Raw genomic sequence first — 26,934 nt, forward strand, 5'->3', positions numbered from 1 at the left:
TCATTCTTATCTGACAGGTTTAATTGACAGTCACTCTTAAAACAAATAGCCCCTGTCTAATAACATAACACACACAATTTCCGGGAGAATTAAGTTTTTTTAAACTAAACAGGCTGTCACCCCACTTTTTTGGTGACAGCCAAAAAGGGTCCCACAGGTGTCTCAGAAAGCAGTGACTGTGTTGTCATAATTCATTTAGGCATCCTTCTGCAAAGCCATAATTACCTAATTAGCTTGTTAATTAGGAGATTAGCATTTACTGATAGAGTGGCTTGTTTAGTGAGGGGTGGAGTGAAGTTCCAGTACAGTAACTTACGTGCGTGTTACCGTAAAGTGCCTCCCAAAGCATTCCTCTGTTGTTTTTAGGTTAAAGATCAGTCTTGAAGAAATCCTTAATACAATTTGAAAAAGGCATGGTTGTTATAGCCATAAACAATTATTTAGTCGATTAAAGGTGGTATCAGGGGGAGGGACATTCTTATTCTAGAAAGCATTTAATACATTTTGTGTATCACAAGATGAGTCATCAATATTTTTGATTCATTGTCCTGGAAGTGAGAGACTACATCTTAAAAAATTTACATCTGCTAAAGGTCAAGTTTTTCGTCAAGTGTTTTAAAGCTGGGGTACAGAGAGTACCCTGCCCCCTCAATCCAATATCCTATCCTATATAGATAGAGTGGCAAACTGACAAAATTGCCAAAACAATAAGCCAACAAATAATACTCTTTTCTTTTAGGTCTGCCAGCATACATGATAGGTGATTAAGAAAAAAATAGATGGATTTGAATAGACAGGTTTTAGATTAATCCAGGATAGCATTGGTTATATAAGGACATTAAAGTAGTTTTTACAAACAAACCTTACAAAAACAATACCGGAGAAAAAACAATGGCACTAATATATGTTGAGTTTTTATATTAAGGCAGCTAAAATATGAATTTTAGTCTGGGACTAGGATAAGCTCTGTCCGGGAAACTGACCCTTAGTGTTATGTTTTAGTTGTTTAAGTTTAAAACAAATCTGTGAACCCAATTGAGTGGACTTGTATCTTTGTATTTTTTGGAGACAAACAACTCAAATGTTCCTTTTCACAGAGTTTAGGGTTTGGGCTAAACTGTTAAGTGCTCCACACTGTTTCATTTCCCGGGTTACAGCACGAGTAGTCTAGCAACTCAATAGTCTATCGTCTATGTGTCGCCAATTCATGTCCTGTTGCCGAGGAAGACTGGAGGAAATGAGTTGAACGGACAGTGCCAGAGACATTACTAACCATGTTAGCACCAGTCTCTTATCTAGTTTATGTGTTTATTTATTTTCCCGATATTCCCATGTATGCCATTCATCAATATTACCATCAGGCATGTTTTAGAAATGAGTTAGGAAATCGATCCAATGACCTTGGGATTATTATGATCATACCCTACGAGTTAGGCTACAGAAGTAACTTTTCTCTTTTTTTCTTTTGTTCTTTCTATCTTTTTAAATAAATAAATAAAAGAGATTTGTTAGGGTTACAGTTCTAACATATACATATATACTATATAAATAAAACAGCTAAATCGTCTAACCCAGCAGACATTCCCTTTCATTCACGTCAGTTTGAGCAGCTCTGTCTCTCTCCCAGGCCAGGTTGATAAATAAGAGGGAAATATTGCATCTGCCAGCGCATGTTGTTAACTCTCCCCCCACAGTCATTAACTCATTTCAAGTGCAATCATAGAGTGGGAGGTAAATTAACAAACCATTAAAAATGTTATAAATGCACAATTAGCATGCCAACATTTACAGGACACATTCATGGAGCTGCAATAATTTTTGATTGGACGGTTTCACTTCTTCCCTCTTCTCTGTCTCTCTCTCTCTCTCTCTCTCTCTCTCTCTCTCTCTCTCTCTCTCTCTCTCTCTCTCTCTCTCTCTCTCTCTCTCTCTCTCTCTCTCTCTCTCTCTCTCTCTCTCTCTCTCTCTCTCTCTCTCTCTCTCTCTCTCTCTCTCTCTCTCTCTCTCTCTCTCTCTGACTGTCTGTCTGTCTTTGCATACATTTTGTTCTGGTGCCTGCTTGGCGAAGGGATTGCGGGAATAAAGGCTGATTTAATAGGTCATTGCTGGTGGACATTCACCTCTTACATCATAGAGCAGAAGAAAAGAAAGAAAAAAGAAACGATAGTACAGGGAGGATTTTTCCCTTTTGTCTTTCCTCTCTCATTTGCTACATTATGAGTTGCGTTGGCTGAATGAATTATGTGCTGGTTTCTAATGTAGAAAAGTGAGATGATGATACAGCAGAGGGCAGCGTGCATGAGCCACAGCAGAACCTGGAGAATCTCTTTCTCAGCTTCCTGGGTCGATTGTAATAGGGTCATTAGCTAGTCGGGATCATATTTTAACATTTAGCCCCGGGTTATTGCAAGTAACTTGCTTGATGGTCTCTGATATGAGATTACTGCTAAATCGATGAGCTAATGAAACCATAATGGTGTATTTCAATCAAATATCAAATGAATGTTTTTTATAAAGTATCGCTTCATTTTGACAGGTTAGTAACAATGTCCTGGCCGCTCAGGTTGTAAAAGGAGATGTTTAATATTTCTTAAATCATTGAGGTGAGCCTGATAAAGTCTTTACGATGATTTTTTCACAGATTGGAGAATGCTTTATGCTCTAAATGTATTCATTTAATAATTGCAATTTAAAGTTATCAATTTTTTTTAATTAATAAAAAAATGCTGAAACATAATTGTTTGTTATGCAAAGTGTAACACATTTATAGTATTTTTAGACTAAAAGGTATTATTTTACAATAAGGTTGTGTTTGTTAACATTAGTAAATACATTAGCAAAGATAAACTTTGTTAATGTTAATGTAACTTTAATACAATTTGTTTATGTTAGTTCATTTAAAGTTACAGTTTAAAAAATGTATTAGTAAATTCTAAAATGAACTAGATTAATAAATGCTGGAGAAGTATTGTCCATTGTCAGTTCATGTTTGCTTACACATTACAACCAATACAACCTTACTGTATAACTGTATTTAATTTTATTGTATTTAATTTATTTTTGTATTTTTATTTTATTTATTTATTTATTTATTTATTTATTTATTTTATTTATTTATTTTATTTATTTATTTATTTATTTTTATTTTTTTATTTTTTTATTCAGAAGCATCAAGCCCATTTAGATTTTTAGCCAAGAATGTTTCAAAAGCACCTTTCACACATCAAACATTTAGTGTTGGTCATTAACCCTTTTCAAACTTTTACTTTAAAGCGTAAATGCTGTCAATGTTTTAAATCTCATATATTTCATACTGTATATATCTCATGTCAGCTGACAAGGTTGTAGCTGAAGACTTGGCCAGTGTTTTCTGAATACCTCTCCCTCATTCCAGAGTAAAGGAACATCTGAGATAGATCCAACCTCCTCCTCCTCCAGCTCAGCTAAAGGCAGGCAGATGTAGGGGATCAGGGGCAGACGTGGAGCCTCGCAGGGGGAAGGTGAGAGGTACACAGCCTCTCCGCTCCTAGTGATCAATCATTCTCTACTTGTCCTCCTCCCCGGCCCACAGCTGTTCCTCCAACATCTCCTGTGGAAACACACTCTTCACTTTGCTTAAAATTATTACACAGACCATAAACCCAGAGAGAGGAAGCTCTGTTAACACTAGTGCACAGGGTAGTCACTGTAACCTTAAAGATGAGCCAGTAGTGCTTTGGACAGGAGCCATGTATACCAGCCGGCGCTGGATCGGAGGGTTTGGCTCGCCTCTTTCGTACCTGTGGAAGTGATGCTTTCGCCCTGGAATTTATTTGCCACTTGCAGTCCAGTCTCAGGAGAAGCATTGATCCCCTTGATGGCTGGCCTAGACTACGGCCTTCATTCCAAGGGGAAACTATTTGAAAGCTTTGACAACGTCATAAAACAAGCAGCCAGAAATTGCCGAGATTGTAATAATGACTACAATGATTAGGGATATTATTTTACTTTTCTTTCCTCTTTAGCTGTGAAGTGCAGAAGATTTTGCTACAATACGTTTTTTTATTCTGTTTTGTAGTAAAATAGATCTCTTGTAGCCCAAAATATGCCAAGTTATGATATAGTAAGTGTTTATTTTATCAAGAAAGAACGAACATGACAGCACCTTTCATGCAAACAATTTTGCACAATAATTGTACCGTATACCAGTGGTGGCTCATGACTGCTTATCCGAGGGGTGCAAATTCAAAATATGTATTCGGAGTTTCATGTGTGTTGCTTGTGTTTTCAAAATATGTGTTTGTTGCGTCATGTGAACCATGTGCATCATGTGTTTTGTTAAAATAAGTGCCTGCTGCACATGCGTCAAAACCATTGATGGTAAAAGAGACACTCACGTTCACAAAATACAAGCAAGACACTCCCTTAACAGTAAACTCTGATTACGTATGAGATTATGCGAGTATCTGGCAAACGCGAGCGTCTCTTTTATCATAAACCCTTTAGATGCGTCTGCAGCAGGCACTTATTTTGACAAGACACGTAATGCACACAGAATCACTCGACGAGCAGAACACATACAGGTATGTTGAAACTACATATCACACACATGACGGGCTACATACATGTTGTGACAAACTTCGCATCGAGCACCCTCAAAAAAAGAAGTCACTGGCCACCACTGCCGTATACACAACATACTTTCAGTTAACTCAGTAAAATATGACACCCATAACTAATTGTTATAGGTTTGAATACCATGGATTGTGTTCAACTGTGGCAACAAAATGCATTGTAAGCCACTTTAGATAAAAGGGTCTGCCAAATGCATATACACTTTGGTTTCTGAATAAAAATGTAGTTTGGTAAGTTCAGAAAACTTTTTACATGATTTACAATTTTAAATAAAAATCATTCATGCTTCTGTACATTGTGACTCATTTACGAAACACAGCACCAATATTTGTGTGTGTACACTCTTGGAAAAAGGTACATGAAGGTACAAAAGTTGTCACTGGGGTGGTATCTTTTCAAAAAGTACACTTTTGTACATAAAAGGTGCTTATTAGTACCTTAGAGGTAAATACTGGTACCTTAAAGGTACATATCTGGACCAAAATGGTACTGTCCCGGTGACAATCTTTTTTCTAACTGTATAGTTTATTATATTAAATAGATAGTTCACCCAAAAATGAAAATTCTGTCATCATTTACTCACCTTATTGTTACTAACCGTTATAAATTGCTTTGTTCTGAGGAACACTTCCATAGTAGGAAAAAATTATACTATGGAAGGGAATGGGGTCCACGAACAGTTTGGTTACAAACATTTCTCAAAATTAATTCCCTTGTGTTCATCAGAACAACGAAATGTAAACAAGTTTGTAACAACATGAGGGTGAGTAAATGATGACAGAGTATTAAATTTTTGGGTAAACTATTCCTTTAATAAATTTGACAGATGCTTTTTTGCTAATGCAGTGCTCTACCAAGTAAGCTATGTAATCTCAAACTGTAAATTATTTTAAAACACTTAATCTATGTAACGTCTTATTTAGAAGTTATTTTCAGAGATATACATCATCAAATGGTATTCATGTGGCCAATTCCATACAAATGTCATTATGAAAGTAAAGTTTTTTACTAACGTTTATTACTATATCTATGTTTAAGAACTTAAAGCATTTTTTTATTATTTTTCAAACTTATATATTTTCATAAATGCAACATTTAAAATTGTGATGTCCATAATGGAGAAATGTCATGCATGTCCATAACGCAGTTTCTTCCACATAAATGTGCATACAAAATTAAGATAAAATAAATAATATTTGTTCTTTGAAGACCCATCCCTTCTTCATTTGTTGGGTATTATTGCTTCTGGTTTGTGCCTTTCAATTTACAGAATTCCTACAAAGTAAATTATCTCCCAAAAACTTGTGTCCATTTTTGTCACATCTTGCATGCATGTTTCCTCGTCTAAAATACAAAACCTGAGTATAGACTGATATTTTTCTGATGTCTGGACTTTAGAAAAATATAATCAAATGATTTAATATATCAGTAATGAATGCATTTTCGAAAAATTATATTTCAAGTTACGACTGCAAATATCACATGCATAACGCTGTAATTGCTCATGTTTGGTATTTATTAAAAGTTAAGAAATATGTCTTCAGTTTCTTTATTTGAAGCCTCTTCCTGCTCTGTGTACAATTCTACCCAACAGTGTGTTCACAGATATTAACTCCACCAGGAGCAGGAATGTGACTGGCATACCAACCTGGCCACTCCTACCCATTTCTGCGTTAAACACTGATCTAGAAACAGTAATCCATCTATTTCTGCTCATCTGCTATGAATTAAACATAGACGCAGGTCAGCACACGGTGTGTCTAAATCACGGCAGCCCGGCTGCCCTTAGCTCAACTTCTCTATTGACATAATGTCAGATATGACACTATTACTCAGCGAGTGGCGATGGTCATTTGATAAATAGTACCATAAATTGTTGACAAAACAATTTGTGATGTATTATGTTCATGATGGGTTGTACTGCTTATCAAATCAAGTAATCTGGTGGCGGACACCATTAATCAGCCTAATGTGCATAATCCTAGACCTGATGTGAGACAACCTGCAGATTGTGGGTTGTTTTGTGCACGGTTCTCACAGGAGGATTTTTTTTAGATTTAGGCCAGGTGCACTGAATGATAACAGATTATGCTATAATTTATTATCATCATATTGTCTTACATGCTTTTTATGTTAGATTTTAGTTGCTTTTTTATATATTTGAAATAATACTCATCACTCTTATTTAGCTGTAGCAATATAATATTTGAAGTTTAAACAAAAAATGGTTTAAAAATACCATTGAGTTTAAAAAAACTGTTTCACTCAAACCAAGAGGAGACCTTCTGTATTCTATTACATTCATTGTCCAATCCAGTGTCGTATTAACACAGAAACCTTTACATTATTCTCTCTCCTCCATAGACTTCAGAGAGTCCTGCACTCTGTAGTGCCGCTGTGTGGTGTGTTGGCAGGCAAAGTGAGCGGCTGATATATCCGCTATCTCTGCTAGCAAATTTGCAAATCTGTTCTCTCTGATGCAGATGACAGCAGGACTTGTTTATAGTGTGACAACATGCTGTGGTCAGCAGAGCAGAGCTTCATTTGTCCATTTGCAAAGGCTTAACGACTCAAAGCGTCTGAGAGAAAGAGTAACAGATACAGACACAAGTCCAGCACAACACCAGAAAAGCAGCTTATCAGTTCTTGATAAGAGTTAAAAGAGTTGCTTTGTTTTTGCTCATTGCATGAATAGGGAGGGTGTGATGTTGAAGGGAGTGAAACTAAACCACAATTAAGACCAAATGATAGTCATGCCTATACTTTTATGACATATTTAAGTATCATGATGTCTTTGTTATTTTTTTTCTTGCTTTAAATAATTGCTGTAGGTTTTCTCAAATGCTGTAGGCTTCCAGACATCATCTTGCTCAATCAAAACTTGTGAATATGTTTTTTTCTGTACTTCTGTAAATTACTATGTGCATTGCATTAAATAGCATCTGCTGTTTAATATCTCTGCATTTTATTATAACTTTCATTAATAATATAAACAGACATGCTTACAGCTCTTTAGTTAATTAGTTTTAAATTAATAACATTACATGGATTCTTATATTAAATATATCTTGTGAATATGCAATATTAAAATATTACTTTTTAAAAAGTACATTAATTACTTTTAAATATATATATATATTAACAAAGAACTAAAGAATAACAATTCTGTGTATTTTTTTTACATCCAGGTCCTATTACTTACAGTGTGTAAAACAAATCAACTGCATTATAATAAAGGCATAAAGGTTAGACTCGGAAATGACTTGTTCCAGTACGGGATATTCAGTTTGCAAAGATCAGCCCTGGACCACTTGACACTTTATAACACCCATGTATGACATCACCTGTTTCACTTTTTCTTATTGTTGTAATGTATTCCATGATGAAAAAGTGATCACAAGGCTTCTCGCCCTTTGCTAATTACTATCCAGCTAGAAAAGTCTAAGGATTTATGAAAGGGTTCAAACATACACCCGTAAGTCTCTCATGTACATGGGTTTAAAGTCAAGTAACCTTGAGATGGAGGGAAACAGATTGCCTAAAAAAAAAGAAAACATGCTCGTGCGGCACATTTGGAACTAAGATTAATTAAAAAGTCAATTGCGATACATATTTTTTACAGGGAGCTCTTCTACTGATGCACAAAGTCCACTTGGACAGAGGAGATTTCCACTTTAGCTACAAAAAAAGTCGTTTTCAGTGTTTTGTAAATGAGAGAAAATGGGATTTAAAAGGTCTGCTGCTTTCTGGTAAATGCATCTTTAAAACATACCAATTAACCCAGGCTGTCAATCACCGAAGGGCGGTCCGGAGGGGGGTATAGTGGGTGGGAAAAAGGGGAGGGAGAGGATGGTTAGAATCGTACTTAAACAGGAAAAAAGACGTAAGTGATGGAATCTAGGGATGTAACCCCTATTTACATGCATCTTATTTTATAAAAGAATAGTCATTTGCATGTATGTATACTAGTGTTGTACACGAGATCGGTCTTGAGACCACTTTTTAAAGGTCTTGGTCTCGTCTTGGAATCGACCGCATTTTTCTCAGACGAAGAGGACACAGAATTTTATTTCAAGATCGGCCAAAACCACAACTAATACCATGTCATGAAATTATTTTTTATAATTAATTATAAAATAATATTATAATTATTATAATTTACTGATTTTTACAGTGCCAATTTATTATTATTTTTTTGTATTATTTAATCAGTTTCTCTCATGGCACACACACACACACACGAGAAGTGCCTAATCATATGCATTTTCCACATTTAATCATAGTGTTTTAATGCAGTGACTTGGACTGGTCTTGGTCTTGACTTGGTCTCGACCCTTCAAAGTCTTGGTCTTGTCTTGGTCTCAGCCTGTCTTGTTCTTGGTCATTACTTGGTCTCGGTTTAGGTGGTCTTGTCTACAACACTAATGTATACACTATAAAAAAAAAATGCAGCATAAAGTTAAAACAATAATTTTACGTTTTGCACTGTGATATGTTGACATAACTTTCAAAAACAAGTTGAAATTATTTAAGTTAAAGTAACATAAAAAAAATTGTTTACAGTGCAGCTTTATCAGGTGAATTGATGCATGACTAATGAATGCTGCTTTGTCTACACAATAAATAATATTGCATTAATATAAGTCAAATTATTACACTTACAATAAGGCTGGAAAATGTATGTAGTTTTGTGTTAGCTTGAACTTCACTGAATCAAATAGGCTAATAACCGACCAATAAGGTAATTGGCTCTGACTCTAATTTCTTGGCTCTTTCTGCCAATACATGGACTATAAATCTGAGGGCGTTTTTCAGGTTACATTAGTGCTATTTTTACAAAACGAGAAGGAATTGAGAGCACGACAGCCCATTTAAACGTACTAACTTTGTGAACTGAGCAGAGCGCATAATGCAGCACGGTCGCCTGTTCATCTCTCACAAATGTGCCGTTTCAGCACTGTTGAAGTCATTAACAGTCCCTCCGGTTTAATGAGTGAACACAGTCTAATCTAACATTCACCACCCCATTTTCTCATTTAATACTCAAATTCGTTTTAAAAATGGATAGCTGTTACTTTGCTTTTTTCTAGACACAGGAAGAAGAATAGCAATGTGTTTATGAAAGTTTGTTCTCCCTTAATGAAGGCTAGAGTCTGCGTGCTAAATAAATAACTTAATGAGTTAAAATGACAACTAGGGGACAAGTACATTTTATGATTCATTATTTAAAAACAGAAATAAAGATAGGTATTTTTTAATAATTCATTAAATCAGTTTCCCACTTCAGTTTAAAAAGATAAAATTGAATTAAGTCAAAAATAAGCAAATAATGCAATCAGAATTGAATGGCAACACATGTAGAGCATCATGATACTGTATAGAAATAATAGTTTATGTAGGCTATTCAATTTATATAAAACATACTATACTTCATATAAATATTGCTCTGATTGTCTTTTAAAAGGTTTGTGCAATAGCAGCATCACAAAACTCCAAAGCTGTTTCATCTTTAATCTTTTGCATCTGTAAACATGTAAGATTTACATTTGCTAAGTAATAAAATGCAAATAAAATGACAATAATAATAATTCAAGTAATATAAATATTCAAGCAATATGCAATACACAGCCAACTTTTAAATTACATTGCAAAGATTTGGGAATGTTTATGAAAAGAATCGCAGCGCATTATCTATTTACCATCATGCCAAAATGATTCATCATGGATTTGTGTAAGTACGCCCTGTGTTTATCTGATTTCCATCGTAGCAGAGACAGCTAACCACATCCAGTCTGGAATCTGTGGCAGACAGAGAAACAGCCTATACATGGGAGATGACCTGTTAATGTGGTTTGTCCTGTATGCTTTAGCCGCAATTCATTTTAATTGTGCGTATGAAGTTTAAAAGTATTAGTGTCAGGTAAAGATTCATTGCTGCGGTTTGATTTAAGGCCGGTCTAATCGGAAGCAACCGTGTGTTCTGGCAGATGTTTACATAAGCCTCACTTGCTCCTTGACAGGAGTTAAAAAGTACAGTTGTGGTAATCAAATTGTGGTGTGCCAAGTCAGATGCACGAGGCAGATTGAATTAAGCAGCCTCGCAGATTTATGTATGAGGAGACGGCAGGCAGGGATACAATGTTCATCTGAGTCTGGTTTGGGGGGGATCCCTTATATCTCCTTGTTGTATATGTTCCTGTAGCTGATTGGTGTTTCTGTAGAACACAAATGGTAAAAATTGCATTGGCAGTGCAAAGGTCATGATTTCCAGGTAACACACATACAGTATGCATAGCATGAATGCACTGCTTTCACCGTTTTGGAAGCCAAATGCATACTGCACTTTACTGTAATGTAACTGTCCTTGTATCTCATTGTAACACTGGACTGAAGTGTGATATAATCGTCAACAGAAACATAAGAAAATGTTTAAGGTCTTTAAACACATTACGATTGTTACTTATACGCTCAACACAAAAAAAAAAAGAGTCTGGACTGTCAAAAAAGCAATTGAAGTCAGATTATTAGTTTGGTTCAACGGCGACAATAAGACGGTGGATGAGGGCGTGATTGGTCAGGGAGGGAATCATTTTCATATGTTCATCAGAGTCATGTAATATGACTGAATCACTACATCTAGCAGACCTCCTCAATTGATTTAAAATCACACTACTCATATATACGGTATAATCTGAAGGACGCACTCACAGATATGCTTCTCTTTGTTATAAAAATGAACATAACCCAAACTCAAAACGATCTGACATAAATAGGCTTATTGACCGTAAAAAGATTTTCTCCCCCCTCCTTTCTCCCTTTTTTTTGTCAATTCTGTCAGTACAACATATTCTTCAATGGAACAGGTCAGCATTAAATTAAACCTCAACCAGTTTCCAATAGTAATTAACTTGAGTATATCGCAAGGCTATTATTCACATCTAAGTAACCTTTTAATAGCAGTACTCTTTAAACCCCACTGCAGGTAATGACTTTAAAGAGGCCTTATTAAAAGAGAAATGGTAATGAGCTTTAATAAAGCAGAGCAACTCTGAAATGAAGAAGCATTTTGTATAGAGGAGGACACAGGGACCAGAGTCTGAGCTTCATTAATGAGAATGATGATCCCAGCGGTCCCTGTTCAGTGTGTACATGAAGTTAACATTAACCATGATGGAGGACAGATCTATCCAAGTGGAGAGAGAAATGGATTCCTCTAATCAGAAAAGAGGAACCTGAGTAAATTCAATAAAAGGCGAGTCCTGATAACACAATTCGTGTGATCTGCGAAGCAGCAAAGACTTATGGGACACTTCTCAGCGAGTAATTATAGCGCAACGGAAAATCGCGACTATTATATAATAATGGATGTGAATGATGCTGAATCAGATTGAATGTCATCGGTGAGTTTTAGTTGAGCGTTACTGTTCAGGGTCTATATTTGCTCTTTAATTCGGCTAAAGATAATTAGGCTCTGGGTGTGTGATGTATATTTATAATTGCGAGCCTTGAAGCGGGCACAATTATGGGAATAAATTGCTGTTTTAATATATTTATGTCCTCTGCCTCCCTCCGTTTTCGCCACTCAACAAAAGTTTAGAGTAGCAAAGGTAAAGAAAATTTTTCGATTTAACGTTCGCCGATTCACAAGACAAGCAATTAAAGAAAACTACAGAGAAAACTGGGGAGAAAAAACAGGGAGGCAGAAGAACATAATGAAATCAATCTTCTCCAAACAGCTGGAGTTGAATTCCAGCTGACATGAGCACCTGGAATTGCTGCCGGGTATCCAGCGTATAGGCCCGGAGATAGCACACACACACATACACACACACACTCTTGGTGGCACTTTGACTGGCACCCCCTGCCGCCCCGCCCCCCCGCCGCGAAACGTCGCAGAACGCTGCGGTGACGTTCCTCCTACTAATTAAAGGGATGATTTGTGCAATGCTGACTTTTTATTTAATTAATCACCTGCACAAAGCCATAAAAAGCCATCATTTAAAAAGATTCCTGTTAGTTTGCCATGTGCCTAATAGATTATGGTACATTAAAGAAGTGACATGATGATGTATTTTAAAATATGGCCACCTCACCATCCTGGCAAACTTCCCAACTTTTATTTTATATATTTATTTTGCGGGAGATGACTCCTGATACAAATGAAGCGTCAGCACATGCTTGCAAATGGTTTCTTTTACCTACTAGGGCAATTCGCTTTGTGTAAGTCCATCGCAGCTGCTGTCTGCACAAAGCAGCAGAGAGAGATTAACGTGTAAATATGAATAAATGATTGTAGGGAAAAAACCTTCCTTCTTCTTTGTATTGATGTATTAATTAGCACAAAAGAAAATGAGTTCATTTGTAAGATGAATAATGTTATGCATGTGTGGGTTAGTTGCCTTGGCTGACAATGTGTGTACATGCAAGTGAGAGAGTGCGTATGTGTGAATGTTTGCGTGTCTCAGGTGCGCTGTATGACAAATTGTAAATTCATTTTAATCAAAGCAATTAAATTCATTAAAAAAGTTAAATTGTTGCTGTTTAAAAGAGGAAAGTAATTCATATTTGTATAATTAATGCATTGTTTTTATTAATTGCAGTTCCTCTATAACAGATTTCTTCTAAATATTTTGTTAGAAAACTAAATTCACAAAGCTTAAAATTTATCACCAGATGTTGACTGTTTAAAACTTAAAACTAATTTATTCATTTTAATATTGTATAAGTGTCAGGATATAACACCAATAAATATACCAAATAATATTTACCAAAAACTTTGAAAGTACAGTAATTTATCATTTAAAGTAGGGATGCACGAAACAACATTTTTGTGCAGATACCTATATCAAATTACTTACCTATAAGTGCAGAGTGTACAAATTGCACAAAAATTTTAAACACAGCATGAGTTCTGATGTGTTTTTCCACTCCTTTTGAATCCTAGAGGCTCTCCTGACTTGCCAAGTGGTTGATGTCCTCAGGGCAACATTTCAATCAACCAATTAGATTTTAAAAATAAGTTTACAGTTTGTTTACAACCAGGATTCGCTGCTTCATTATGGCACCGATCTAGTGCCATAATAGCGCCGAAAACCAGCACTTGAGCGGGGTCTCTCCGTGCTTCTCACCATTTAAGGTGAGAATACAGGAGGATACTTGCCCGACCTTGTGAATATGTTAAGGCCGATTTATAGTCATGCGTAAGGCTATCCGTAGCCCGTGCGTAGCTCTGCGTAGCCTGACGCGCACCTCACAAAATTTCTAACAGCGCGTCGGCTCTACGCGGACAGCAAGCATTGTGATTGGTCCACCAGAACCCCTCCCGTCAGGTAAAAAAAACTGCGTCATAGGTATTTCCCTTTGTGACGGTGAAAACAAAGATGAGCCAAGTTGAGGAGTGCTTTAACTCAAACTGCAACAAAAGACACTGTTTATTTACTTCCATCATTGCTGGTCTTCTCAAATCATACACAACAAGTTGCTGTTTCTTCTTGGTTTGTGGGTTAACTTGCCAAGCTTCTTCTTCTCTGACGGTCGCAGTGCTACTGTGGTTACACGCGTGGATACTGCCTACCAGCGCATGTGTTTGCACGTCGATGCGGAGGACGACGCAAAAGTATAAATGAAAACCGACGCGGAACCTACGCCGTCGCGGCTACGCCGTAGGACCTACGCACGACTATAAATCGCCCTTTAGGTGTTGCTCAACCTGCAGCTCTACAAATGTCCATTAGCAAGACACTGCATGTCAGTGCCCAGGAGGAAGCAACACTTCTGGTGGAGTGCACTGGCATGGTAAGCTAGGGCAATAGCGTCCACTATCCAGTGAGACATCCTTTGCTTGGAGACAGCTTTTCCCTTCTGCTGGCCTCCTTAACAGGCAGAGGGTCCTGAAACTTTCTGTTCTGTCCACGTATATCTGCAGATTGTGGACAGGACAGAGCAAAGTCGGGCTGGGTCTGCCTGCTGCAGGGGTTTCTAAAGAAGTGGTAGGAACCTTGCTCATGTAGCCAGGCCAGGGTCTCAGAATTACGTAAGAATCTGCAAACCTGAACTCAAGGTGAATCACTGACCTAAAATGCAAGCAGGCCCCCTACCCTCTTTATCAAGGCCAATGCAGTCAGGAGCAAAGTTTTCTTTGAAAGAAACTTAAGCTGCACTGACTGCAAAGGCTCAGAGGGGGCTCCTTGGAATGGGACAGGTCCAAAGAGGTTATAGGGGGTGGACAAGGTGGATTTAATTACCTCGCCCCCTAAGGAACCTGGATAGTAGGTTGTGCATACAGACAGACTTACTGTACCTGCTATGGGATTGTGGTAGGCAAAGATCACAGCAACATAAATTTGAGGATGCAGGTTGACAGCCTTCACTCTGGCCCATGCTGTAAACAAGCATGATACTGTCCGAGCATTTTCTGGGGTGTTTTCGTTGAGGAGAACTCCAATTGGTATTACACTTAAAGGTGTAAGCATGTCTCATAGACGGGTGCTCGCGTCGAACTGACAGTGTTCACTACCTGCTGGGATAGGCCACTTAAAACATCAGTGTCCCATCCAGGGACCACACAGGGAGTTTTCAGGAGGTCCGGATGTGGGCGCCACAGGATGCCCCATCTCTGATATTGCGCCCGGGAGGGGCTTTCATGAGAAGTACAAGTTATGGGAACCAAGTCCAGTTTAGCCACTAGAGTGCTACTAGCAGGACCTGCTCCTCATCCTCCCTGATCTTGCTCAATTTCTGTGCAAGAAAGGCTAACTGGGGGAAATGCATATTTGCGTAGGCCCCATGTCCAGCTTTGTAACAGTGCATCCGTGCTAAGTGTTCCCTCGATAATGGAATAAAACAGCTTGCAGTGAGAGGTTTCTGGAGAAGCAAACAGGTCTACCTGCGTAGCTCCGAACCATCTCCATATAAGCTGGACCTTCTGGGGGTGGAGTTGCCACTCGCCAGGGAGCACTGCTTGTGAGAACTTGTCAGCCACACAGTTGACCATGCCTGGGATGTGAAAGGCTTGAAGGGACCTAAGATGCTTCTAACAGAATGAGATGGTGGGCAAGCTTTTGAATCCACAGAAGGAGATGGCAGGCAAGATGTGACAGGTAATCCCTCACTGTAATCTTCCGGTCAGGGCGCCTGTGAGGGTATCTTTGTCTGGGACATTTGGACAAGAACTCCACTAATATTGAGTCTCAACCATAAAAACCTCAAAGGTAATGCCCCCGCAGTTGGAGCACAATTCATCCACAAATGCTGCCTCTGCATGTGCAACACCTAGGCACAAAATGCAGCGATCGCCACCAACCGCAGGTGCCAGATATCTCAGCATCCAGAAACACACTGGTGGAAAGCAATCTTTAACAATATGCAAACACACCGTCTACACAGAAGGCATTTTGTCATTAAAAAGATTCAAATACAGCTTTTAAATGGGAAACTCTCTTTTAGGTGTTGAATCTGAGAGGGGTAACTGAACAAAAAACTCAAAATAAAAAGATGGAAAGCCTTAACGCCTTAACACCAAGACACATGCTGTCTATTTATGCTTCCCCAATGGGGCGTGGTCAGCAGGCACACATACTGCATGCCAATATTCATTGGCTCTTTCTAGTTACACTCAAAGCGGATTGATCTGTCTAGCAGAGGGTCCCCAAACTTTTTCACACCATCGAACATTTTCAGCTTGAAATTTTTTCACGGACGGGGGTGGGTGGGTGGTTAGTGTGATGCTGTGCGAGTGAGACTCGCGTGTTCCACATACCTGCTCCATCACTTATTTTTAGTGGCTGTTAGTGCTGAAAATACTACTTTGCTAAATGTATAAAGTTTTAAACTGAAGTAAAGATCAAAGAACTATCCATGAGGAAAGTTAATAACGGCTTTATTTTAGTTCAAATAAGGATGCCGAAAGAATTGCTAATGCTCTGAGGCATATACTGCGCCTTGTATGCTTTTGGTGGTGATTGACACAGGACTGAATGTTTACGTTCCTACCGAACCTATGTTTAAAGTTTACACGGTAAACTATGGTTACTGCAGTAAAAGAGTTTATTTTCATCATGATGCCACTATCACTGTATAATAATGTATTTGTTTTCCAGAAGAATTAAGGGGTGATACTTTTTTACGTCATTTGCGATGTCACAGAGTTGAATGTCTTCACGTAGTGACATGTACATTTGCAAATGATTCATTAAGCCATTCATCTGCAATTCTTTGATCGATTGTGCTTAGAAGTATCCTCAAACTGTAATGACTGCAATCCTATGTGATCGCGGATGCACTGGTAGAGAGAAAGAGAAAGAACATGGGCCGGTACAAAAGTGAAAGCGATCAAGGTCATCTGAAGTCGGCTCTTAAGGGGCAATACACCTAAAAAAGCTATTATGTAGCTATTATACACATTTATTACACACAACGTTATTGCGACCCGGTGGGTACTTGCCCACGACCTGGTTGGGGACCTCTGCTCTAGTGAGTTCCCAATTCGTCTGTCATCGGAGTGATTTCACTATAAGGATTTCACTATTAGGATCTTTTGTTAAACAGAAAGATTCTTCGTATGATAAAGGTTCTTTATGGAACCATACAATTCTTCTCATTACACTGGCAAGTTATTTTGACAACTTCTAGCATGCAGTTACTTTAGTTGTGTCACTAATTTCAGTTAGTTTCTTGTAGTTATCATGGCAACACTAAGCAAGTTAGAACTATTCTCCAAAATGTTTCTTTGTAAAAGTTCACTTCTCACCCTTTCATGTTCAATGCCACATGAGTTTTGTATAATTGTCCTAAAAACAGCAATTGACCATAAATATTTGTTCAGCACTCTTTGCAGGAGCGCTGTGTGAAACTGAGGACTAATGTAATTTGGTCTCTAGCCTATCAAGATTAATTTAGCATAGGACATGATGAATGTAAGTGTGACTGTGTCTGCGATGCATCAGTGTCAGGAGGGCTACTTCGCCCAGATTTTTCACACCAGTCCAGCGTTTGGAGAGACGGAGCGCTGTATTACTCATTGTTTTTGGGGAAGAGGCCCATGCACGCTGATTTACTGCCAGACATTCAGTGGAGGAGGCGCCATTAGCCTTGACAATCCTTTAAAGCTATAAAAAATTCAGACTGTGTGAATTTGATTAGCATCTCTCTTGCTTGGTGGGAAGCTGAACTGAGCTTGTTTTATCTGGGTGGTATTGAAATTGACACACATTTTCGAGTCATGCCAGTTATATTCCAGCTGTAACATTTATTAGTGTTCTCCACAGATGTTAAGGGTGCTTTGGTAACTAACCAAAACAAAATGTTTAATTATTTATGTACCCATCAAAGACATTTTCTATGGAACACAAAAGGTTTGTTTTTTTATTTTAAAATGATGTTCACATTTTTACTTATAATTAGAAATAAACTATAAAAATTAAATGAGGACTGAGGACATAATTAAAGTATAAACAAGTTCCTATTTATATAAAATATGTTATACTAGAAGTCTTCTGAAGCCAAACCTGTGTGTAAACAATTGAGGAGCTCAGATGCAAAAGCTAAACGCCACGTCCTTCAAAAAATAAAATAATGATATTATCCGAATGCTCGTGGCATGTATTATATGTTTATCAAATACAAAATCTCGGCCTGAGACCTTTCAAAAATACCAGTTTATTTGCAAATTCTTTTAAATGGTAGATGAATTGGATAAACAACGGAGGGCAAAATGATTGTGGATCACATTGAAACTTGTTTCTTTTGTGAGTACTTGGATCTGAATTCAATCTGACATGAATCACAACACTCATTTATATTTATCCATTCTGACTTTTATCATTTGCAATGTTTTTTAGTTTCATCTTTTGTGTTTTGCAACTTTATACTATGTGTTGTCCAAAGAAGTTGAGATTTTTGCTAAAAAATAAAAACTATTGTTTTAGATTAAAAATCTCAGTTAAACACAATTTTCTTGATAACTTTGAATCCCATTCGGTCTCATTGATCACATGCTTCATCACAAGAGACACAAGAACCAATATCATTATCGATGTGCCGCCGTATCAAAAGTTATCACACTGATCTGTATGTTTAAATTAATACACAATCTATGGATGGCTAAAAATGATGAATATTTATTATTATGTTCTCTCACATATTAGCCCGCCAGATTCATTTAAATTGTTTTAATGATAACAAAACATTTTAAAGGTGTCAAAGAATGCATTGAAATAATATGTTAAATTGTTTTTTTATATTTACATAGAAGGTATGCAACTTTATTAAGCGCAAAATTTGTTTTTACATGTCCATTTACAACCCTGGGATTTGTCCTTTGAATGAAATGGTCTATTTTTGTCCTATTTGGAAGGGTCATGAATAATAATGTTGAGCTCTGCTCTGATTGGCTCTGCTCTGAGGCTCATGCCAGTAGCTCACATTAGTAAACATGTTGGTGCATACATCTGGACTGTTACATCACAGTTGGTGTTATGTTGAGATTGGCTTGTTTTCCAGCAGTCTTTTGCATGCACGAGGTTTACAGTACATAAGAATAAGGAAACAAACGCGTATTCTGGGGCAACTTTAATATAAAATTGTGTAGGTTCAGCTGAAGAAAGGAAGTCATACATCTGGGATGGCATATGGGTAAATTCCTTTGATTTAATAATATGGACTGATATGGTCGCATCAGTTAGCACAGTTCATTGGAGAAAAATACAAGTCAATAGTGACTTCTATTTTTTAACAATAAGCCATCACATGACTCTAGAAAATACAGTGCATATGTCCTATAAAACGCTTTTCTGATTATTTTATGGAGCTTTTCTGACATTCTCAACATGATCTCACGGAAAGTCGTGTTATAGTCACAAAACAATTGATTAATTTACTCGTGTCCATGGCACGAAATTCAGCTTTTTACATGCCTTGAGCACGAATATCTTTTTTCTATCACTTGCACGAATTTCTATAGTTTTTTATGGCTGTGGCACGACTTTCTTTTTTGTGTCATTTTATGTATTGTTCTTATTTTTAAATCATTGTCGGCTGGGGTTGGGGTTAGATTTGGGGTTTGGGATGTACTTTTATGTATTGGTTTCTACATGTTTTTCTTCCATGTTTAAAACTATTCTTGTCTGGAGTTGGGGTTAGAGTTGGAGTCACAAAAAAGAAAGCCATGCCACGGCCACGAAAAATATTTATAGAAATTTGTGTCAGTGATGCGAAAAAGACATTCGTGCTCAAGGTTGAATTCCGTGCCATGGACACGAATAAATTACTAAATTACTAAAAATGTTCTTGATTATTTCTGTGAGATTAGTCTGCAAGTCTTTCTTATTCACTTTCATAATATCAAAAACAAACAACAAAAAATGGCCAGGATATTAATGACTGAATGATTTTTTTTTTTTTTGGTGAACTATTTTTAAGAAGATTTAGGAGTCAAGACCTGAGTGTCTTTGCTCCTCAGTGGCTGTAATAGTTGTAGATGTAGATGTATAGTGCTCTTACTGAATGTAGATGTATAGTGCTCTCGCTGAATGGAACGACACTAGCGCCAAAACAATCATGAAACAAACTATTTGTTTGTGAATTTAAGAACACATTAAACCTGTCTAGCTTGAAGCAGTAGCAAGGGGTATATTACCTTCGCTGAAAATGATGAAGAGAAATCATTTTACAGAGAAATGATAAAAAGCGCCTTGAGCAAGCCGAAGAAGTAGGCTGCCCGCACGCGAGGAAGATGAGCATGTCTGATTAAAATTTCCATCTTTATCACCAGGCGATCACCCCCTACAACGTCTGTACCTCACACCAAAACCACACAGCGCTGACACTCCTGAGGATATCAATAACTTTTATATGATTGTTGGAAAAGGGCTTTCTTTGAGAAAATGTCACACTTTTATCTCTCTCTCTTTTTCTGTTTCGTCTTCTGAGGTGCTGTCTATAGAGACGTATGAGAGAACAGAGGCAATCGCCTGTCAGGGCTGATACTCACTTCCTGTGGAAATATGATGTTGAAATACTCCCCAAGCAGATAAGTGTCTTTACACATGAGCAGCACATTTGATTGCCTTCTGCAGCGAGCACAGAAAGTGGATTACAACTCTCTTTTTCTTACTCCGGCTTGCACACACAAAATATCTCTAGCACTGTATGAATGCATCTTGCCCAATTGTTTTGTTCCTCTTGTGCAGCCTTTTACTTTTTCCCTTTATATCAGACGCATATGCTGTTTTAAAACCTATTGAGCTGAATATGGAGGGAGCATGCTTCCAAAAGGTTGCTCTTGAAAGGTACACAACTTAATCTACACCTGCCTATGCTATGTACCGCCTTATTTATTCTTGCAAATAAAATATGTTGATTATTAATTAAACAAGATAGATTAAATAATAATAATAATAATAATAATAAATAATGTCCTATGTATTTTATGCTATTTTATTATGAAATGACTGCATAAAAAAATCATAATGACATATTTGAATATATACACTTTTGCTGAAGTGTTCTGCATCTTAGATATTTATCTTAAGGATATGATAAATAGCCTACAGACGAATACAGAAGAAATCTCAAGAATTACATAACTTTGGGATGTTTTTTAATATTACAAAAAAAATGTGATCTCAAGCATTTTCTTATCAAATGTATACAATACCACATATTTACTATATCTCAGTCACACAATCTACACTGTCAAAAATATTAACCTCAGCTGTCACTGGGACAGTACGCTTTTTAAATGTATAACTTTGCACCTAAAGTGTGCATATTATTACCTCAGATGTAGATATTGGTACCAAAGAGTGAATAGTATTACCACAAAAATACATAATGTTACCAAATGTATAGATATATGTACCTAATAGTATATTAGAACCTTTAAAGGCTACTGACCCAGTGACAGCTGAGGTACATATTTTTGACAGTGTAGATTGTGTGACTGAATTATAGTTAAACATATTTTGACTATTTTTTTTTCTAAAAGTATACATTTCTTTTTTATCTCAGATGTTGCAAAATGCATGGATCTGCCAGTGTAGTGCGTACCCTATAAGTGTTGCCTTAAAAGACATCTGCCTATGTATCAGCTATCTGCACACATACGTAAGAAATATGAAAATCCCTCTCCAGTTTCCCTTTCTGATATCCTAAAATTAGATCCAACCACACATTGTACTTCTTTCCTGGATATTTAAATTTATATACACATGACACACACATGCATATGTTTTTTATCATTAACTTCATCTTTTCTCGTCCCCTGCGTCCACCACCGCGTGAAAGAAAGAGACGGTGCCTCTCCACATTACCGAGTAAATAAATTTGGGTGCTCCAGAGGCCTGCCATTGTGGGATGCTGACTATAATTAAGCGCTACATTAGAAAAGAAGGCTGGAATAAAACATGAGTATGTAAATGCTGCCCGGAGCTGATATTGTAGTGATTATTACAATGCAGATGAAGCATTTCTCATAACTGCTGGTGCCTACTGATGCCTCCGAAAACATCTGGACCTTTTAATTGAAAAATGGCACAGCGCTCTGCCTTGCTGCTGCTCGCACACTAAGTGAAGTCAACAATTAAGACAAAAGCCTAATTGATAAAATTGCATTATTTGCTTATTTGGCGTTCCAGCGAGATGAAACATTTGATTTATCATTATTTACGGGCCAGCAGCAGAGGGGAGACTATTTTGTTTCGCCAGCATTATTAAAAAAGAATAAACAAATGCGTTAAAAAATGACCACATGCAGTTGGGACCATGTTGCATGAATGAATTATTAATATTAAACTTTTTTATATCACGCTGTCTGTTTGGATTACCATATGTGAATTCTTTATTGCCATTGCTTTATGGAAATGTACTGTTGTTTTTAGCTCACACTTACCTTGCTTTGAGGATTTTAATAAATGAATGTGAAAATGAACTGCCTTAATATTACTACTACATATGCTGAGTAATTGCTAACAGTGCATTACATTATTACTTTGTGCTCACATCCTCTGTGTTCCCCAACCCCATAGTGGTATCAATTGTGGTTTTCTGCATTTAATCACAGCAAAAAAATACATTAAAGAAAATATATTTTAAAAGAATTATGAATTATTTTCAATTACAAGAAGTCTATTTTACACCATGCATTGAATGTCTATACCTACTAATTTTAGTTTGAGTTAGTGAAGTTTCTAGTTTTGTTTATTGTTATATCATAAAATTAGAAACGGTAAGTTCAATGTATATTTTGCATGCTATTAAAATGGCTTTGCATTTAAGTTTCTAAGGTAAAACGAAATATGCTTTTTGTTAGTTATAGTTTGGTGCTCATGCACTGACCCCTTTCAAAGTCAACAAGTCTGAAAGAACTCATCATTAGTCTGGGCCTCTTCCTCTTTCCTCTCAGTTAGATTTGTGGTCTGGGAGCAGGGCTGTGTGGAGCGGAGGGTACTCTTTATCTGCCAATATGGCACATGGGCTGAGTGATGGGTGTTTGCCGTTGTCACTAATAATCAGAGCTGTAATGATCTGCAGACAGGAAGCTGCAGGACCGATGGATTGTGACAGAAGGTCAAAGGGTGAATCTGAAATGATCAACATACACAGCTATGTGTGTTTGAGCTATGTGGACTGTGATGTGCTACTGTAGGTTAATTCCCGAGCAGTTTTAACACCAGACTATGTTTTCATCACAGCAGCTTTTATGATGGGGTTCTGCCTGAAATGTTTAGCATTGTTACATAGTAATAACACACAATTTAGAGTCATTTTAAGACGTGTTTTTATGAATTATTTATTTTTATGTACATTATTTAGTTATCTTACTACTGCTACCAAAACAACACTTTGGCAAAGACAAAACTTGGATAAAAGTGAAAATGTCAACTCTCTAAAATGTTGTGTAATGTCTAAAAATGCTGATGTTCTGCATTCAGGCAATGCTATTTTGAAAACACTTCACAATTAGGTTGTTTAATTTCAGCATACTAATACTTAAAAAAAATAATGTTTAACATTAGTTAATGCACATTGTTAAGTCATGACGTAAGTAATATTGTTTTCCGGGTCCAAGCCTTCACTCATTGCAATAGAGGATATTTTTAATATTACACATTTAAGCGAAAATTTTATAAACTCACAGTACACAGCAGTCTACAGAAATTCTGACAGCAATATACTGTATTAATAATTCATAAAAAAGTGCATGTCCATGAGTCCATGTCTGGTCATCTCCGATTTAGTTATGGAGATAAAAATTAGAATCTGGTGTTTTGTGTAGTTTTGCATTATGATGCCAGTATACAAGCATGATGTTTTGTTATTTCTTTATGGCATTTAGGATCAGTTGGACCCAGAAGTGCTGCATGACGTCAGACTTTACAAGCGGATTAACACAAACTATAGTATTGACATTCACTAACATGAACAAAGATGAACAAATTCTGACAAAACTATTATTGTTAGTTGATTTTAGTTAATGTATTTACTAATGTGAACAAACACAACCTTACTGCAAAATTACCATTATGGCTAAGTAACTTGTTTTACTGTGCATTATTGTTTAATTATATTATAGCTTACTCTGGTCACTGAAACTTATATTTTATAATAATCCTACAGCATTTTGGCATTACTTTTTTCAATAAAAATAAATCAATAAGGCAAAAAAGTGTAAATATCTGTACTGGTAGAAATGTGAACTGCACTGATGCTGGTTATACCCCCATTTCATCATATCTTTTAAAATATACGTACAACTTTTAATTTATCCTTGTATACCCATGCGACATGCATGTGTGAAATTCAAACCCAGCATGTGCCTTTCACTCATAACGACATTACATTTACCCTGCGTCATCATTCATCCGAATATAAAACACCCCCGTATAATTTATATGTACATTTATTTTAATATGTATATTAGTTCACCGGGGTCTCCATCATCTGCATGGCACATGAAATGATGGAGATGCAGACTCTCCTGCAGGGGCCATTATGATAATATCATATCAAATGTACCACCACATTTACATACTCATACACAGACACACACCTGGATTATACCAACCGCAGATTCAAAACCAAAAGACTCATCCAAATTTTGCTTTATATTTGTACATTTTGTATTTTCTGATTTCATGTGATTTTTTGGGGGTGTTTCATTTGTAAGGTAATTTCAACGTGATTTGAAATTGTGCCCTGGAGTTTGTATTATTATTGTTGTTTGAGTAAATGCAGCTTTATTACCATGTGAAAAATCTAAATGACACCATGAAGCTATACATTTGGGTTAGTATGTATAACAGTTTCCTACATTCAGATTTTCTGATTCACTGCCTAACGTTGCCTTTGGCAGAAACATCCTAATTACACATAGACCCAACACTGCATCTTTCCTCTTCAGATTATATTTATTTCAGAACAGCAAGGTGATGGTGAGAGAGACAGAGACAGAGAGAGCAAAAGAGCGAGGGAGAAAGAGAGAGAGAGAGAGAGGAAAAACAAGAAAAAAGAGTGGCTACTGCTTTGGTAATTTAAGAGAGTGCTAATGAGCGTCTGCTAACCTTTCTCCGCCATCCATCAAATCGTAATGGAGTAGAAGATCTTTTTCCCAATCGTGCTTCATTAAAAACTTTCTATTAAATCTAAATATGACGCCATGTACCGATGAAATTAATAGAGTTTCCAACGCTTATTTCATCCCTATGGCCTTCAAATCCTCCCAAAACATTTTAACTACATTGATTTTATTATTTAAATATGATTTAATAAGACGGGGTCTCGAAAAGTGCATGGGAACAATAAAAATGTGCCAGTGAAACTAATTGGCATTGATGTTGGAATCCTGGCAAAAAGGTATTAGGCATGTTTTACACTGAGCCGATTGTAGCATAATACCTTATGCATACTATGAATAGTATAGAAATAATGTTTACATTGACTTAAATGTTTAAAAAATATATATGTTACCACATAAAGCACATTTCCATGCCACTCCTCTTTCGGAAAATACACACAAAAAAATATTGTGAGAGAAATTTGTTCTTTGTTAGTGTCTTTGTCTTCCTCTGACTTTTTGTGAATGGCTGCAAAGTCCATAAATGCAGAATTGTGTGGAAGGCTTCGTTGCTAATAACAGTGCGTGTGTGTGCGTGTGTGTGTGTGTGTGTGTGTGTTTGTGTGTTTGTGTGTTTTAGTCTTAATTAGCAGCTTGCTTTCGATTGGGTGACATGTTACCTGTCAGAGTCAACACACAACGTTATTCAAGCCTGGACTGTTTGTTTCTGTCACTCACCTGCCAACAAACTCCCAATTTTATTTTACTTTTCCCTCTCTCTCTCTCTCTCTCTCTCTCTCTCTCTCTCTCTCTCTCTCTCTCTCTCTCTCTCTCTCTCTCTCTCTCTCTCTCTCTCTCTCTCTCTCTCTATCTCTCTCTCTCTCGTTCTCTCTCTCTCGTTCTCTCTCTCTCTCTCTCTCTCTCCTCATTTAGTTTAGTTTAATGCTGTCTGATTTACTACACAAATTACCATTGTTGACAGTGTCTGCATGTGCAATCAAAATTTGGGCTGTATTTGGGGAGTATTAAGAGTTAACTGTGACATTTTATCATTCCTTTTTTTCAGCATACTGAAAAAACTACCCAGTCTCACAAAATTATGTACCTATTCACGTAATTTTTTGATTCTTTTTTGTGATACTGTCACAAATTCCAAAAAATATATATATATATATTTTAGTGTCATTGTCACGTATTGGTTACACAACTGTTTTTTTCCTATTTTCAAACCACTTTAGCTTCGGTTTAGGGTTAGACTTGGTGTTTGCGTTAGGATGTCAATTTAAGTATTGGTTTATAAAAAAAAAAAATCTGATATACTTTTTATATTTTCTAAATTTTAAAACATTGTCGCCTGGCGTTAGGTTTAAAGTTGGGTTTTGTTAAGGATGTCATTTTATGTCAATCTAACCCTAAACTGAATCGACAATGGTAAGAAAATAGGGCAAAACAGTTGAGTAACAATGTGTGACAATGACACATAAACAGAATTCGTGACCGTATCACGAAAAAGAATAAAAAAATGATGTGACTATAGGTACGTAATTTCGTGTGACTGGGCTGTAAAATAAAAGATTATTAACCTTCATGGCAGTGAAGGCAAAATTTTATGTATTAAATGTAATAATAAATTTAATTTAATTTAAGTTTTTATTTTTATTTTATCAGATTCTAAAAATATTTCACACAAAGAAACACAAAGATCAGATACGTTCATTTTTTTATGAAGATGAAAAAAACTGATTGAATGCAACATTATAATTGCAGCT

The sequence above is a fragment of the Paramisgurnus dabryanus genome, chromosome 11, assembly GCF_030506205.2.
Source record: "Paramisgurnus dabryanus chromosome 11, PD_genome_1.1, whole genome shotgun sequence".
In the NCBI taxonomy this organism is placed as follows: Eukaryota; Metazoa; Chordata; class Actinopteri; order Cypriniformes; family Cobitidae; genus Paramisgurnus; species Paramisgurnus dabryanus.